The sequence below is a fragment of the Triturus cristatus genome, chromosome 4_1, assembly GCF_964204655.1.
Source record: "Triturus cristatus chromosome 4_1, aTriCri1.1, whole genome shotgun sequence".
NCBI lineage: Eukaryota > Metazoa > Chordata > Amphibia > Caudata > Salamandridae > Triturus > Triturus cristatus.
This window is the reverse complement of record NC_140585.1, coordinates 539,186,989-539,205,112: the sequence shown is the minus strand read 5'-3', so window position 1 is coordinate 539,205,112 and position 18,124 is coordinate 539,186,989. Positions and strand designations below refer to the sequence as shown.

Below are 18,124 nucleotides of genomic sequence, written 5' to 3'. Positions count from 1 at the left end.
TAAAAAAAAAAATCAATCAGCCACGATTGCAGCAGTTCTGTGGAAATATATATGTTTGAAGCAGTAATAGATTAAAATAAAAGGCAGGAATAAGAAAAACAAATGCTCAGGAAAGTTCAATTAGCTGGAATGACCGATTGATATTGTGGGGCCATGATCCAGATTTGCAGGCAGCACAGAAGCTGATTAAAATACTTTATATTGGTATGGCTGTCGCCAGATCACTTTTACTTCAAAAATGGCGATCAGATTTAATTCCTTCTAAAATTGAATGGATTCGGAAAATGGCTCATGTAAAAAAAAAAGAACGAAAATACGCTTTGCGAATAGGGGGACTTAAGAAATTTCACCAGATTTGGGAAAAGTTTTTTTGATCTTGCTCCCTAAAGTCACTATCTTAATCCATTTTCTCTTTTCTAAGTCTGCGCTATTGGGTATGAGAGAACATACTGTATAGAAATAGTACTTTTCTGGCTATTAGATCAATCTTGATATAAATAATGGAGATACTTTTAAAAGATGCTAGGTGGGTTATTTTCCTTTTTGTTTTTATGACTGTTTAGGATCTACCAAGCATTGATAAATATACGCTATTATTATGTGTGCAATTATTTTTGATGAAATTTATATGACGTACAGCTGGATTTTTTGTATTGCATTACATATGGTTTTCAATAATAAAAAAAAATGCTCAAGAAAGAAGAAATGTGAAACAAAAACTTTATAGAAATACAGAAGCTGAGCAAAGTCCTGAATGCTCTCCTCTCAAGATAATGCTCTCATGTTATTAACAAATAGGTTTACAAAAGCAAAGAATTCGATCATTACTAGGGCAGAAATGATTTGCCAAGTACTATAGTGAGGGACAGGCTACGATTTGATCCTTTAACATGGATAGAAGAGGGAGGCAAGACATTTAATTTTATTATGGCCAAAATGTTAACAAGATCAGGAATTCTCCTTCCTAAAAGGTAGATGCATTATAAAAAGATAATATTACATTTAAACTTGACATGGTCAGAGGGCACTGATGATTTGCCTGCAATTATAATTAAAGCAAATGCAGACTGGTGGTCGAGGATGTTCACTGGACAGTTTTCAATGACGGGCACAAGCGAGGCTTGCATGGAAAATCCTAGTGTTTCCCTGCCAGTGGTGAGAGAATGGGAGATGAAATTGTACTAAACTCCATACCCCTCATCTCCCCCCCCCCCCCGCTGCTATGCTCCCTCGACCCCACCTCTTTGCATCTACAATGGCCCCTGTGCGAAAATATAGACATTAAAATGCCTAAAGCACTGTGAGCTACAGTGCCAGCCAAACCCTTCTTCTCCCTGGTAAACTGGTACCCCATGACGACAATTGTACCTCTTTATCTGTGGCACTGATGTGGCAGAGTGATACAAGTGATATATTGTGGTGCACTCAGGACGGAGAACGGTGCACTGGCATTCTCCCATGCCCAGAAAACTAAGCAGGGGGCAACAACTGGACTGTAAGGCGGAAGACTACAACAGATCAAAGCAGAGGGCCAGAGCACCTGCCTCTCTTGATGATAATGATGGAAATATTAAAACCGACAATTGATGCATTGGGGATAGACCTCGACCTCCTCAGACCAACATAAGATATCCAGAACAGTTGCAGAGGAAGAAGGGCTAACAGAACATAAACCAAGCAGTACGAAATATCAGGGAACAGATTACTGACAGTGAGTTCACTTCCTAGAATACAGAGCTAAGCAACCGAAAGGATGCTACAGGAAGGGGGGGAAAACCTGAATAATGATCAAACATGTAGCTACACCTAAAAGCATGGCTTGCCATTCCAAATTGCACCCTATCAAAGCTCTTCTTGACTGAGTGGTCGCATAAGGCATCAGTGCAATTGACAGCGTTGCTTGGTGCGGCAACACCAAGTGGAGGCGAAATTACTCGACTACAAGTACCAAGACCCTACTTGTACCACCCACTCCCCCTCAAAAGTAAGCCTTCAAAGGAAAAGAGACTGGCAATTATCAGCCAGAAACTGAAGGTGGCCACCGGAGATGCATTCATCAAAGAACAAAGATGGAGCAGAGCAAAAAGCCCCACACTACACTTTTCTCTTACTCTCTCCCACATACATGCTGGAGATCCCACCACATACAAAATAGTCTACTGATCTTTGTAAGGGCTGGGCTAGGGTAGTTTAAGACCAAGCCAGGGATAGAAAATGTTTTGCTTTGTTTTATTATAGGTAAGATACTACATCAGAACACCAGAAAACTACAGCATCATGATCACAGAGCATATATACTTACCTTTGTGGGGAGGGGCTGTTGGTGAGGGGGTGGATCCCAATGGGTATATTGCAGATGCATAACACGGAGTGAATACATTCTGCAGTTGACCACATACAGATTGGTCTCACGGAATGCAAGGGACCTGGGTCACAAATAAGATACAGGAAGCTTTCATACCTCTCACGGTCTCACGGAATGTAAGGGACCTGGGTCACAAATAAGATACAGGAAGCTTTCATACCTCTCACGCTAGATGGATTCGGCATGACTGCAAGAAACACATCTTCCAAAAGCTGAGAGGGCCAGACTACTCAAGTGATACTGCTCCAAACCACATTCTTCCCATTCAAGCATAAACTTCTATGGATCAAACGGGGTGACATTTGTGACACACCATCGTGTTATCAACCCAGAAGGCACACATGAAATAGTGCAAAGCTAGTGAATGTAACCGATAGCAATAGCACACATCTACGACTGAACTACGGGGCAGTTGGGGGTACATTTCACTATTGCTGGTCCACACCCACGATATGGGCTGGAGATTGCGTTAGAGGTGTCATGCAGGACAGGTAAAGGCTGCCACTGCAAGGGGTAATACATCTCACAGAGGGCTTCGTTAGAGGGATCCAAGACAGGAAACTGTAGGACGCTTGGTGCATTTAGCACCCGGCAGAATCAGAACACACATGCTACACCCAAACAAGTGGTCTACACTCCTGACTGAACCCGATCTAACACACGGATCATATGCATGCATATACAGCATATTCAGAGCACCTCTGGCATAGTGTCTCAGAACATAGCCCAGTCCCGACAAATGTAATCAGGGGCAGTCAAACCCCAAAGATTCCAACATGGCGATTGCAGCCCGAGGCTTTGAAGGACACAGCATATTGAAGCAATATAAGACAGTAATTCACTGAAAAGGAGGGCTCGACAGACAATGGGTTAGGAAAGTGGGATGCCTTTAAGGCATATCTGCTGAGAATATTTACAAAACACCTACAGGGATAATCACAGTCACCAAGCGAGAAACACGCAGAAGCAACCTAGAAATTGGGGTAATTTCAAACCTGCAGGTGAACAGAGTACAAAGCAGTTTAGATAGACCAAGGGTGTTCTGCTGCAGGCAATATAAAGCTCAACAGCCGGCAGTCTCCTGGTGTGGATTATGTACAGAAAACGCACATGCCCCATACCGACCTGTAGGACAGCAGACAGCTTATTTGGCAATTCACAGCAACATATAAATGAAGTAATGATGGCATATTACAGTGAATTTTATAGAACCTCTAGCGACATTGAAGGAATAGGACTGAGACTGAACATCAGTGTGTCACTGAATACTCCTTGGCAACAGAGAAGATTACCAACACCATCAGCAACCTGACTGCAGGCAGTGATGGTTCTCCGATAGGTTTTTATCACACATACAGTGCACTGCAGCTACCAAATTGTTAGCAATGTAGCTGGCGGCCAAGTAATGATAGGGGTTGAGTCGTCTGTCACTTGGGCTGAAGCTATAACTCTACTGCTGTCTAAACAGGGACGGTGTCTGACTGAGGAGTACTCATACTGTACTCTATCTATGAGGAACCCAGACTGTGAAGTCCAAGACAAAATACAAGTAAACAGGCTTGCACCAGTGGTACCCAGCTTAATAAACTGGAAACAAGCAAACTTTATCTCTTAGAGCAGTATAACCTCTTGATATGAGGACACCCTTCTGTGTCATAAGGTAGTGCTCAGACAAAGCACAACTACCAGCTGTGGCATCAATTATCACAGAGAAGGTATTTGACTCACTTGATTGAAATTACTTAAGGGTGAATGCCAAGGGGGATAAAGGTGCGTTACTCTATGCATGGCATGTCCTACTCTACTTGGGTGATGCAAAAACCAGAGTGCAGTAGACACTGACAAGTGGAACACTTCGGTAGGATGTTAGAACTAAAAGTTAACAGGGACAAGTCATGCTTCTCTCACACCCCCAACAAATGTAGCATCTTGCTGACAGGAACTACCAGACCTGCAGCTGGGATATAATCTGGTGCTCTTTAAATATTTGGGGGGGGGGGGGGGTACAAGTCTATCAAGCACACACTGATCAGATGGAGGGTAAAACACTGAGGACACTCAGAACAGAGGACATCCTGTTTTTAGAAAAAACAGACTATGATGAGCAGAACAGCCATCACTAAAACAGTAAAACGGCCAAGATTTATTTATTTATTCAGCACCATCCCCTTATGCCTACTGAGACACCACTTTGCTGCAAAGGACACAGATGTGACAGAAGTGCAGTGGGAACAGCACATACAAGATTGCATTAGTTAAACCCAAACTTTCTGGTGAAACAGAATAGCACAGGAAACCCATGCAACTTAGCATGCGTGCCAGAGCTCTCGCTATGGTGCCTGCCCAAACTAATAAAAATGCTGCCACTGACCCCGGAGTGAGTGGCTTGGGAGAGAGTAGACACACAAACATTTAATGAGCTGTACGATCGAGGCATTCTACATACCTTTGACACCCTAAGAAACACCGACCCAATAGCAGTGGGGCAATTTCTAAAATTTTATGCACGGACATGCGCTGTTAGGAGGCTCTAGCATGACAGTATGGATAGCTCACCAGCAGGTACTGTACTAGACAGGATGAAGAAACTGATGAAAGAGGAATAATCTGGCTTCACTATTGAACTTGTTGGTTGTTTTACTAGCTGGTCCGATTTCCAAGATACAGAAATTGTATTTTAAAATGGCAAGTGTGTGGAATTTAATAAAATATCTACTTGCCCACGGGACAGGTTGCTTCATAAATGCATTTGTCCTGTAAAAAAATCCACTTGCCCTTTGGTGCCCCATAGTGCAGCTACAAATTATGGCAGCAGTGTTTACATAAGAGCTCCAATAATAGCCTCTATAATTATGCCAGGGCTCATACTAAAGTAGGGATTGAATTCTAGCAATTCCTTAGTTTTTTCACCTTACCACAGATCTACATACTGGGGCTGTAGGTAGCGTTAAGCAATTAATAGTTCCAGGGTTGGAATGCGCTTTTGAGTCTGTGCAAACCTACTAACTTGCATGTTTTAGCGCTCTTCACTAGCTCTTCTACAATATTTTCTAATACTGAGAAAGGCTGGAAAATTACACCTGACAAGGTCAGAATTAAAACTTCTTCCAGGGTTGGGAAAAAAGTGGTTGGAGGGAAAGTGAAATGGTAAAAGTTCAACAGATTTTCCCATAAGCAAATCTACACATGCATATTTGCTCGTGCTAAAATACAGTTCACAAATATTATTAAAAGGAGTACAATTTCCTGGTCTACCTCTTATAAATGACTATGAATTCATGAAATCCGTAAATCTGCACTAATGCAAAGACATAAACCATTGGAGATTTGTTACTCATTAAAGAATTGGGTCCCTAATTAGGTCTTGAGTTAACCAAGACTTTTTGTTTTTATTTAAATTCTCTCAATCTATAGGCTAGTTTTATCGTGAGCGACAGAATTCTGCTCTTTCACAAAAAACACATCGACACACAAAGCTGTTTTGTTCAGTGCAAGTGACTACTGTAACAAGGTGTGCTTTTTGAGACTAAAAAATATTACTGTTCTTTGGTTTATTATGGTGAGGGCCTGGCAGCTCCCACGACAACACCGTTTTACAAAAACCATGTCAAAACAAGACATGCATTGAAAAAACAAAAGGCTGACCACCAATGTCAGACCTATTCGCTTTGCCAATGATTGCTTATTTTCATGTTTTCATAATCTTGTTGAAACTGGTTGGACTGATTTTCCCTATTGAATATTTTTGGGGAATAGTAGCATGCATCAACACATTTTACTAGATAATGCTTCGAAAAAAATGGTACCTAGAATTTCACAGTAGGTTTGCAAAACGTTTTGTTTTGGGTTTTTTTGTTTGTGAACATTTTATTTTGAAAGCAAAGACTCATCAATCTTGTTTTCCAACTTCTGCGAATATTTGCATGTAATCCGAGTGCATTCTGGGAGCATTATAAGTAGCCTCTAAACTTTGCGAACGTATGTACACATTATTATACTGGAACCTCGGTCGGCCGTGCAGTCCGATCTTACTGCATTTCCTTGAGCACTCACCCTAATAAAGGATTTGCATTAATGAACCATAAACACAAGTTCAAACAACATTAACATATGGACACAAATATTACCTTAACCCTTTCCATGCGGCAGTCGGCCAACGGCCGTCGCGAGCACTACCTCCGTAGTGCTGCACACGTCCGTGTGCCACACGGCCCGGCCCATGCAATCAATCACCCGCACCGCGGCGGATTTTACGCCGCGGTCAACGGATTAAATGAAGACAATGCCCTCCCTGATCCATAATGTGGTACTATAAACTGCCTGCCAAGGGGTTTGCGCTGCCAAGGGTTGGGCCTACTGGTCACAAGGACAAAATAAACATAAAAATGTGTAGTCCTTTACCCCAAACAAAATGTCCTGGGAGTCGAGCTATAGGAATTCCACACCCATGATCTGTACTCTGATTTTCTACATATGCCAGCTAGGCCTGTCACAGTGAAAACTGCTTTTTAGGCCTGGTCACTAAAGGAACATGGAAATATTATTTTTCTCTATGTCCCACTGCACCCTACTTTATGGGCTAAAAGGTGTAAATAGAGGGAGGGGGGGGGTCTTAGTAATATTCAAAAGGAATGTTTTCTCTTTTCAAAAAGGATTCAACAGGTTGCACTGCAGTGTTTACACTGCAGCAGTAGGGCTACACAGGGTAAGCCTTAAGTTGTGCTTGCCTTGTGTTAGACTTGGCATCTTTTGGCGTGTTTCCCCTGACTTTTTGCTTTCTGACCTCTCGGTTTTGACTCTGTTTTTGCTGGCTTAACGTTTCTGCACAATTTTCGCGCTAGTGATCAGTGGTAAAGTGCAGGTGCTCTGTGTAAATTGTGCTATGGATTGGTGTTTCCATGATTGGATATTTGATTTACTTGTTAGTCCCTAGTAAAGTGCACCGAGTGTGCCAGGGCCTGTGAATCAAATGCTAATCGTGGGCCTGCAGCACTGATTATGCCACCTACGTGAGTAGCCCTGAAAAGGTACCTCAGACCTGCCATTGCAGAGTCTGCGCGCAGTTTGTAACTGCCATGTCGACCTGGCCAGTGCACACAATTGCCAGTCCCCAACCTTCCCTTTTTTAGGTCTCGCCTAACCCAGCGCATGCGCTGGTCTGGCGAGAATTATTGAGAGGGCTCCAAAAAGTGCTACCAAGCCAGCCTAGAGCTACAGTGCAAGTGCAAGTGCGCGGGCGCGGGCGCCGCGCTTTACCACAATTACTTTCACTTTCGTGGCCGCTTTGATGTTTGATCGTGATCGCGATCACTTTCGCGGCCGCACGGCCGCTTTGCATAGCCAATAGGTCTCACTTTTGGTACCTTATAAGTATTTAGTTATGCAACTGTTGCATAGCTAAACACTTAGAAGGTCCCAAAGGCGAGACCTATTGGCTATGCCAATGCTTGTTTTTACATGTCAGGCACCCCTAAGGTAGGCCCAAGGTACCCCTGTGGGCAGGGTGTAGTGTATGTGTAAGGTAGTGAATTACAGCCAATTTCGTTTTCCACTATTGAAAGGCTACCTCTTCCCCATAGGACAAAATGGGAGGTTTATTCATAACATCTTATAAACATAACTGGCCCAGGGAATTCGGTAAGAAAATAAAATTTAGTATGCCTGAACTCAATCTAAAGATGCATCTTTTAGTGAAGGTGATTTTTACATTCTGCGTTTGAAGATACCACTTTTAGAAAGTGGGTATTTTCTTGCTCAGTCATCCCATGTGCCTCTGCTGGAAAGTGGATTGCCTGTCTGAGTTTTGGATGACAGAAGGCTGGGGTGCCGGAGGGCTCCTGATAGCCTAGGTAGGTCAGGAAAGGGCTGAATAGACCTGGGCTACGATGGGGTAAGAGGGAGGAGAGTTCCTTGCACCTCAAAGGGCCTGGTCTGCCTCTGACAAATGTCGTCTCCACCTCCTGCCAGGAATTCACACCAGAGAAGGCCTAACTGGTTCTGGCCGGGCCCAGACACCCTCTGCCTGAAAGATCAAAGGATTTTTGGACATAAATACTGGGTCCCAGATCCCTGAACTTTAGAACTCATCTGGATCAAGAAGACTGCCAAGAAGAAGAGCCGGAGAAGCTGCAAAAAGGAATGACTGCTTTCCTGGGTGCTTTGCTGGGCTGACCTGCAGTGGCTGCTTCTGTCTGGGGCAGTGAAAGGCCTGGACGGGACTTTCTGCAACCTAATTTGTGAGTCTCTCCAAGGGCTTGAGGTAGCGCTTGCCCTCTGTTCACGAAGTCTCAGGAACAGCAAAGACTTCAAGTTCTTCGACCCGCAGCACTGGGGACTGTGTGTTTTGTGCTGCAACCCGAAGAACACCAACTCGACGACGTCTATGACGCCACTGCCTACTCCGTGTCCTGAAGGCACCGCCGCACCACAACCCTGGTCTCACAGACGACGCCTGTTGACGCCGCCACCGAGCCGCTGCTCGCACCGCAACCTGTGGGCACTGCACTTCGCACTGCCACTCTTCATGCTGAAGCTTTGGCACCGCAGAGGGCACCGCGGCCCTGGTCTCACAGACGACACCTGTTGACGCCTCCACCAAGCCGCTGCTCACACCGCGACCTGTGGGCACCGCACTACCTCTCTTCACGCCGAAGCTTTGGCACCGCAGAGGGCACCGCCGCAATGGCGACACCTGTTGACGCCGCCACCGACCCGCTGCTCGCACCGTGACCTGTGGGCACCGCACTCCGCACCGCCTTGCTTCACGAGGACGCTCTGGCTGGCCTGACGCCCCCCTTCCCGCAGAAATAGACACTGCTGCTTGCACCGGGGTTCGAGGGCCCCACTCGTGAGTCACACGATACACTGCCCTCATTCCACACCGCAGCCTTGGCCTACCGACGCCATTGACTCTAGTTCGTCAGCTGACGACAGCGCTCCAGCAACGATGACACCACTGCTTGCACCGTGACGAGCACCGCCTTGATCTCGCACCGCGACCCTGGTCTCACCAACGACATCATCTGACGCCGCCACTGCTCGCACCGCGACCTGGGGGCACCGTGAGCCACACCGCTGCACCCGACGCCTGTCGGCACCAGCGCTCCTGATTCCACCAGAGAGGAGCTCGACCCACAACGCGAGTTACTTCAAGAGCCTCGACGCCCTTCATTTCTAACAGGTACAGTTTTGCGGGTCTTCCCAACACCATAGCTGGCCCGCGACCCTGCAACCAGCCAGAACTGTTGGATTTTGTTGTTCACGACGCCGTGGTAGCCCGGACGAAGCTATCTCCACAAGTAACCCTTTTTAATCCGCGTATTTTTGGAACTGTGAACTTTTAAGTATAGTAGTGTGGATTGCTATCGTTTTTGGTCATCTTAATCATATAAAAATATTGGATATTTTTTTTAACTGGTGTGGTGTCCTTTACTAGTGCGTACACTGTATTACTGTTGGTTATGTGAAAATGCTTTACACACTGCCTCTAAGATAAGCCTGGCTGCTCGTGCCAAGCTACCAAGAGGGTGAGATGGGGTTATTTTAGAAGTGTAACTCCCTTATCCTGACTAGAGTGGTGGTTTTTGCCTGGCTTTGGCCCTCACCCTAGCCTACCAAAAATCCAATTTCCAACACCTTGTCACTGTAGTGGATGGCACAATAGGCTCTGCAGTCAGCTAGTGGCATTTAACTTCCAGACACTGGGTGCACTTTCTAAACTATATCTTATGGGGAGCACATGCACTTTACTTCAGATTAGCAGGGGTAATGTGCCCAAAATCCTAAAGCCAGTAAAAACATAGGGTCCAGCATGAGGCAAAAAATCTGGGGTGACCACGCAGAAAAGGCACATTTCCTAAACCCGGTCTCTCAAGCATCCAGCACTGTAACATGATCCAGGCTTACCTGTGCGTCAACAAATTCATTCTAAATCTAGGTTTTGTTTCTGGGGGATGTCTAATTTCCAAGTTTCTCTGATCTGGGTTCTGTGGCCACCTTGCAGGTTGCTTGGTGAGAGCTAGTGGTGGGCGAGCCTACAAATTAACATGGTAAAGCCAAACCAGAGCTGAGCCATAGGTCGCTCTGTCTCCAAGACCCCGTGCACAAGGCTTGAAAATATTTGGTGTGTAAATCATGCAACAAATATCAAGTTAAAATATGATAGGGGGTCTTCAAAGTTCAAGAAACTGTATTTCTTTAACACAAGGAAGTGTTTCACTTAAGTAAAATCGGATTATCTGAGAAGTATCTATTAAAACTGAGAAGTTGGTTTTAAACATCAGTAGGGAAACATTCCTGCCTACAACCTCATGACAATGCTAGTTGTGAACTTAAGAGGTAAGACAGTTGTGAAGAGTCCCTTGTATGTGGCCTAAATCAGGGCTTTAAGTGGGATGAAAAAACTGGGGGTGGGGCTCTCAAAGGGGTGTGGCCAATGTAATTAAGGGTGTGGCTTTAAAAACATAAGCGAAATCTGTGCTTAGCATAGTGTGCCACCCGACTTGTATTTTGCTGCTTCTGTCATTACATCCAGATACATAATACAACAAGTAATATTACACCTCCAACAAAACTATTGCCTTTGTCAATGGTTGTTAGTTGCATAAGCAACTATTACTTCGTTGAATATAGTATGACAATTCTTCAGTTCTGAAATGGTGAGACTGAAGAACTTTAACAAGTCTCTTCAAAGTTACCCCAAAGGCAATGAAGGGTGGTATTGCTGCAGAGATAAAAAAAAATTCCACCAGAAGGTGATGGCAAAAATGGAAAGCCCGATAGGGACCAGTCTCAACACCTGCTTTATAGAACTGCCGGTACTTAGCACCGGCAGGACCTAGCCCACTTAAAGCCCTGGCCTAAATTCTTATTATAGAATGAGCAACATTACAGGCTATTAAATTAAACATGAGAGATTTTTGTATAGCATATTTAGCTCGGGTACTTGAAGGCACTCTCATATATGATAATGAACAAAAAGGAGGTTCTTTGAAATAAAGTATTTGCCTAAGATCATACAATTTGGTCAAACAGGGAAGCAGGGTTTGATACCAGATTTTACAATTTCACACTGCTTGAATCAGCTACTAGATAGGTATTGCTTTCAGGCATCAACTATTAATGCTATGTCCTTAATTCTTGAATGATGAGATTACAACTTTGGTGACAGGAAGAATACACATTTTATTTTTGGTCAATAAACATAGAGGATAGTCACACAAATGTGGAATGCACCACCAGCACCAACAATGATTATGTCCATCCACTGTCGATTTTATATAAACACTTTCTTTATTCTTCGAATTCAGTAAAATGACAGCCAAACTGCAAACGTGTTTCGCTGGTGTGGACTTCATCAGGGCTTCGCAAGTCAATCTAAATAATATAAAGTAGTAGGTCTGTAGAGAATAGCAGGTCCCTGTAATTGTCCTATGTAGAAAACTGTTCCCTCCTGAAATCAGGGACAGTCGAGAATATAAGGCTCCTGTGCCGTATTAATGCGAGGGAAAGATAATGATGTCATTATGAAGGAGGACACTGACAGTCTTGCCCTCGCATTAATACGGCACAGGAGCCTTCTATTCTCAACTGTCCCTGGATTCAGGAGGGAACAGTTTTCCACATAGGACGATTACAGGATCTACTATTCTCTAAAGACCTACTACTTTATATGATTTAGATTGACTCGCGAAGCCCTGATGAAGTCCACACCAGTTGGACGAAACACGTTTGAACAAAAAGGCTCATAATCCGGGACTCTTTTGGGTGACTGTTGTGGGGGAGGTGCGTCACAAATATACGGAGGTATAATTGTTTTGGCTTGCTGTTTCAAGTTTGGGAGAATATACATTGAGCAACCTTGCCTAAGGACATAAGAGCGCTGCACTTCCACCCCCCCCCCCCCCCCCTCAGCACAGGGGGGAGATGCGGTGATTCACATGATGCTGAACACAGGCCGGGATATTGACTTGGTTCTCCATGTTACATACTTCACAGCTGTAGCCACACCACCTCCTGTGAAAGTTCGGCTAGTTTTGGACTTGAGGTTCCAATAGGATTCTGAACTGAGCCAGAGCTAAGCATCTGATACGAGCTAGAATCAAGCTTTCTGTGCCTTGCCCTCCTTTAGTGACAGCCAAATGTGAGAACTTGGCTGGATCACCAAAGCCAATATATTTTTAACACCATATTTTTACATTTACAGAAATTCAAAGGACAAATAGAGACCAAGTGCAGTTAACAGCCACAACGAGGCCTACCTCCAAGGTGGGCTCCATTTCCTCCTAGTCATTCTTCCTAATCACACTCCTACAACATGAACTCCAGCGCCTGCACCAGACAGATATTCACCTACCCAAGGAAAAGTTTTACACAATAAAACCAAAACCACCAATCAGTGTTACTTCCAGATGAACCTCAGCAAGTAAAACAGGCTTCACCTCATCACTGTTCCATGTTGTTTCCAAATTTTTTCCAACTCCTGCTAGTGACAATCCAAAGGGAAGAGAGGGATGAGAAGAGGAAGACCAGGACTCTAAGCAATGGAGATTGGCATCAAGTATGTCAATCCTAAACCCAAAAGGTTTGCATAATAAACGTGACTACAAGTATTCATAGTAGCACCCCAACTCACAGTCAATTTTGTCAAGTGGAGAAGCAACACCCCAGATCACTGTTAGACAATGATTACAAAGCAGGTAATGGTGTACTATGTCCTTAAACTACAAACCAAGAGAATAAAGTAAAGAAGTCCAAGACGACCACGGTGAACGTTTCAAAATTACTCCAGACAGGGGAGCATTTTGGTACGATCAGTGAAGAACCAAATATACACACAAAAGGAGTACACCACTTCTCAAGGTAAGAATATGATAGATGCACCATTAAATACTGCCAGAAGGTTTATTAGCCGGATGGTTATACGGGACGAACGATCAGTCACTTAAAAATATTGGATTTTCAGATTAGCAGCACTTTGAATGATTAATGCGCACAGCAGGTTTACACATGCTTGCGTATTTCTCCCCTTTCGGTTCATAAATGTACAAAGCGTTCTCTCATACGCTCGCTACCGATGACCGGTCTTCAGTGAGCTTATTGAATAAACGCTAAACATTAAACACAACAACATTTCAATTCAACAGAACTAGCGCGTTTGTGCTTATCTTCGCCGTCGACAAACCGCAACCTACGCAATCAGATTCAGCTTCTAGGTCCAGGTCTCAACTCTTATTTGTCCCACGTAGACTATTTTCCATGTCTGCTGTAGTTTTTATTTGTAATTCCTTTGCACCCAGCCACGGTACAGTTGACAGTGGTCATGTGCAATTAAGGTTCTTAAAATTACAATATCAGAAATGTAAGACCTTGCACGACTTTCGCTGCCCTCCTACAATACATACATCAGACTCACTATGCATATTCGGAATACCTAGCTCAAAGCGTGTATCTCCGCTTATAAATAAATAACTGGATAACCGCTCCAGATCCGAAGTTTCGATACAACGGAACGGATGTTATTACCCAAATGCTTGACACTGATTTATTCTATTTACAAACATAAAAGGGTTTTCAGACATGTAGGATTAGAGCCTGTGATCTGAAAGCTCGTCACAAGCTGCATTAACAATCTCAGACATCTTACTGTACAATTTTTTTCTCCCAAACAAACCGCCTAACAAAAGTATCGTGCTAGCCCAAACTGAATCTAAGTATGACAACTGCGAGTCTAGCCTTCCCATAATTAATTATTCAATCTAAATCATACAAGGGGGTGGTATTTACTTTAGAAACCAATCCCTAGCAGCGAGCACCGGGTATCATAACTTCAATGCAAGTTAGCAAGTTTCGAATCAGACTTTACAAGGAGTAAGTCAACAGTTCCATGGAAGCGTGTAAAGCTCTCCTTGACTTACCGTTCTCAGCTGAGAATCACGGGCGGTTAAACCGGCACCTGGTGGGGGGCAGGCAAAGGTGAAGGGAAGGGGGCGCTGGGGCGAACAGACACAAAAAGGGGAAAAAAACAGGCAGGGGATGGAAGGAGACGGACACGGGGGATCGCGACAGACGAGGGAAGTGACGGAGGAGGGCTGGAAAGGGGAATTATGACGGACAACAGACTCGTCCAATGAGAGCGAAAGGGAGGAGAGAAACTAAAACAGCTGGAGAGCGGGAATGAGGATAGGCTGAGGGGAAGGAGGAGCGACGACGGGGCAGGGACAGAAAGAAGGAAAGAGACTGGAGGAGAAAGAGAAAGGGGACAGACATGGGAGGAGTGGCAGGGGAAATCTGAGAATGTAAGAAGCCAAACCTGCAGATGGCAAGAGGTAGACGCGGATGCTAATGTGGCAAAGGAAGACAGGCGTAGCAGGGCTAACCGGAGAAGAAGAGACAGAGGAGAAGGTTCAGGCAGTACACTGGTCTTCACATGCGATGGGCGTTTCAACAATCTCCTCTCTAAAGCTGTGATAGCGATACGGGCATTTGGAGACGCAAGAAGCCAAGCACTGAGGGTTCCAAAAAGTGCTTCATGTCTGAAATGGACAACATTATCGGATCCTGTGTTGGGGCTGTACTGTGACTGTTACCCGCATTGTGAACAGCGGCATGTGTGCTCTAGGGTAACCAACCGTCCATTATCACTTTGCAGGACACTGCGCCTGGAGACCCGCTGTGTGGGAGACACGTTGCGAGCACGTAGATAACCAACTATGTTTGGTTGGGAGCAGAGGAGGCTGTTCGCTTCTAGCGGTGGGAAAACTTGAGCCGGACAAATGACTGGCTCAGCTCGAGCTCCGAACCCAAAACGAACAGAGAGCATTCTTGTGGCTTTTGGCTGCCGTCCATGCTTTAACCTCATACACAAAGAATTAAAATAAACACAAAGTAGTGATCTTTGATGTTAAAAAAAAGTGTAGAAAAATAGAATTCCACCTTGCGGTTGATTTTGTGCAATATGTAATCATAAAACTAAGTATTAATCCCGGCCTCCCTGCTTGACCAAATTGTGTGTTACTAGTCAAGTATTTTGTTTCAATGAGCCTCCTTGTTCTACATAAGAACAGTGCTGGAATTTGGAAAAAAATGTATTCCAGGAATCTATAAATTAGGGGTCAAGGTGTGGCAGAAGAAAAGGGTGGAGTCACGGGGAGGGGGGGGGGTGAGCTTGAAACCAGCTAACTTGTACATTTATTAAAGAAAAAGTCTTCTGCAAAAATATTGGCAACAAGGACAAATCTTCACTTCACCCATGTCTCCCGGGCAGGTTATAGTGGGGACTTCAATAGAAGACTTTCAAGTAAGCCTACCATGGGTTGGTAACTGTAAGATTCTTGAATGAAGGTAAAGGATCACGCAAGGCAGGTATTCTTGAGGTTGAAAACCAAGATTTATTCTTAGGCAAGAAGGATCTCATCCAGGAGCTCAGCCTGACAGGAATCTCAGTTTCTGAAATTCAAAACAGTACATTCCAATGCTAAAGAAACCAACAGCTGAGTAGAATGTCCAGTAACCATGGTATTGGAACAAAGAATGAGAAGGAGGCAGGATGCCACGCACCTTTCCCCTTTTACCAAAGAAAAGCACCAGAGGAGGGGAGGGAGGAAAAGTGGGAAATGCTAGGAGAGATGGAGGAGGAGGCAAAAAGAATTATGCAAAGCATCGGAAACTAATAACATGTTATGATACATAGTCCTTTAAATAACTCGGCCTCTTAACTAACCTCGAGGACGAGCGTGAAGAAACAGAAGATGAATTTTGTGAATTGTCAGTATCTGAAACACAGTCAATGACAACAGGGCCTTTATAAACAGCAATTCTATTCAAATTCCAAATTCTGTGATCTTGAGTTCTGACAGCGTTATTAAAAACCTTAGTGACAGAAATAGGTTTAGAGAATTTTACCTTGGAACCAGGTAACTTAATTACTACCAAGTCCCCAGCATTCACAACCGTGCACTAAGCAGATTTTTTTGAATCAAAGTATTTTTTCCTAGACAGACCTTTAGCCTCCTCCCTCAAACACCAGAAAGGCGGAGGATTATTGGAAGAAGACTGAGAAACTGACTCCTCCATGTTTTCTTCCAAAAGCCTCACCCAAGAGGGTTCAACCACCGTATATGGAGATCTACCTTTGAACAGAACAAAAGGTGACATACCAGTCGTACTGTGGGAAGTCACCCTATAAGACTCGTTTTTTTTTTTTAAATTTTTTTTTAAGGACTTCATCTTTCCAATTCAGACCAGAGCTCTTCGCCCAAGAAATGGTCTCCTTCAACACCCTGATGAACCTCTCCCCCACAGCATTGGTTTCTGGGTGGTAAAGAGAACATCTCTTGTGCCTGATCCCTCGATCTTCTTTTAAAAACATCTCCATTTCACGTGAGACTAATTGTACGCCATTGTCTGTATGAATAGTTTCTGGATAACCTTCTTTAGCAATGAGTGTTTCTAAAAACTTTACAACATTACCAGTCTCAATGCTAGAAGTAAATTGGATCTCATGCCACCTAGACAATAAATCGATGAGCATCAATAAGAACACTTGGCGACTGTTAGACGGTGACCTCAGAGGAGCCCGGAAAGGGGTCCTGACTACCCTGAGACCCACCCTCGAAGTATCGTAGCCGGGCACTGGCGGGAGACTCCCCAGGGGGAGGAATCTCGTCCCTAGGATCGTACTTCTGGCACCACACTACACAAAGTGACCACACCGTGTGTCCTTAGAAATCAATCTTTATCAAGTAGGTTATCACTGCAAATATGTACAAGGAGAGCACGGGCTCAATGAGTCTCGGAAGGGGTAGGGGGTAGCGGGACAGTCTCTGGCAAAGGTTCAGGGCAGGGACGTATCCGGCGCACAGCTCACAATCCTCGAGCTGGGGGATACGTTGTTGTAGTCGGGGTCCGGCGGGACCGTGAGAGTCTGTCGGAGCCGCGAGTCACTCAGCAGGCTCAGATACAAGTTCGGAGGTCTTACGATCTTCAAGGAGCCGCGAGTCACTCAGCAGGCTCAGGTACAGGTTCGGAGGTCTTACGATCTTCAAGGAGCCGCGAGTCACTCAGCAGGCTCAGGTACAAGTTCGGAGGTCTTACGATCTTCAGGGAGCCGCGAGTCACTCAGCAGGGCTCAGGAGGGTCCAAGTTCCAGGAGCCGCGACCACGTCAGCAGGGCTCTCGTTGTTCCAGTGTCGAATCTGCCGGACAGGCCCAGAGCACCCCTTGTTATAGGTCGACCCCTCTTTGATGTCTGGAGTCTGTGCAGGCAGGGGTCTTGTCACCTGGGGGTCGCTTGTCGGGATTTCCTGTCATTGTCTTTTGATCCTTTCAGGGCCGGGTCGGGAGGAGCCCCAGACATCCAGCAGGCATGGAGCCAGCCCTCAGGGAGGCCGGAGGGCCGATCGAAACCCATCGTCCCAGGGGAGTTCAGAGGTGCGATAGAAACTGCTCCTCCCTCTCTCATCCCCTGGAAGCGTGATGTCCTCCAGCCGGAGTGGCGCCTCTAGGCCCGGGTCGCGCTGGGGGCCGGGCGGCCATCTTGGTGCATGAAGTGGGCACGCGGGCCCGGGGTGGCCGAAAGGAGAGAGGCCATGGACGGGGATGTCCGGGTCGGGTGCGTGTGTCCTGGTGGGGAGGGTCGGCTGGGCCGTGTGCTTGGGGCTGCAGGTACCAGGTTTTGGTGGTGCGGGGGCACGTAGGGCCATACTACGAGGCCGGGTCCAACACGCGTCCCCCCCAGCTGAAAGCCGGAGAGAACTGCCC

At 45.3% G+C, this 18,124-nt stretch overlaps 1 protein-coding gene across 37 annotated transcripts in view; it reads right to left on the bottom strand.

Moving 5' to 3' along the window:
* The window catches only part of PPFIBP1 (PPFIB scaffold protein 1), a 1,024,139-nt gene extending 1,009,674 nt beyond the window's left edge, over window positions 1–14,465 (bottom strand). For 11 of the 37 annotated variants that reach the window (XM_085652808.1, XM_085652812.1, XM_085652809.1 and 8 more), the window contains exon 1: window positions 14,281–14,452. The gene's annotated coding sequence lies outside the window, so the exon portion shown is untranslated. Of the gene's footprint in view, window positions 1–14,280 lie in introns of all 37 variants that reach the window. The other 26 variants (XM_085652841.1, XM_085652832.1, XM_085652836.1 and 23 more) reach the window with 5 other exon arrangements.
* Window positions 14,466–18,124: the final 3,659 nt, after the last annotated feature.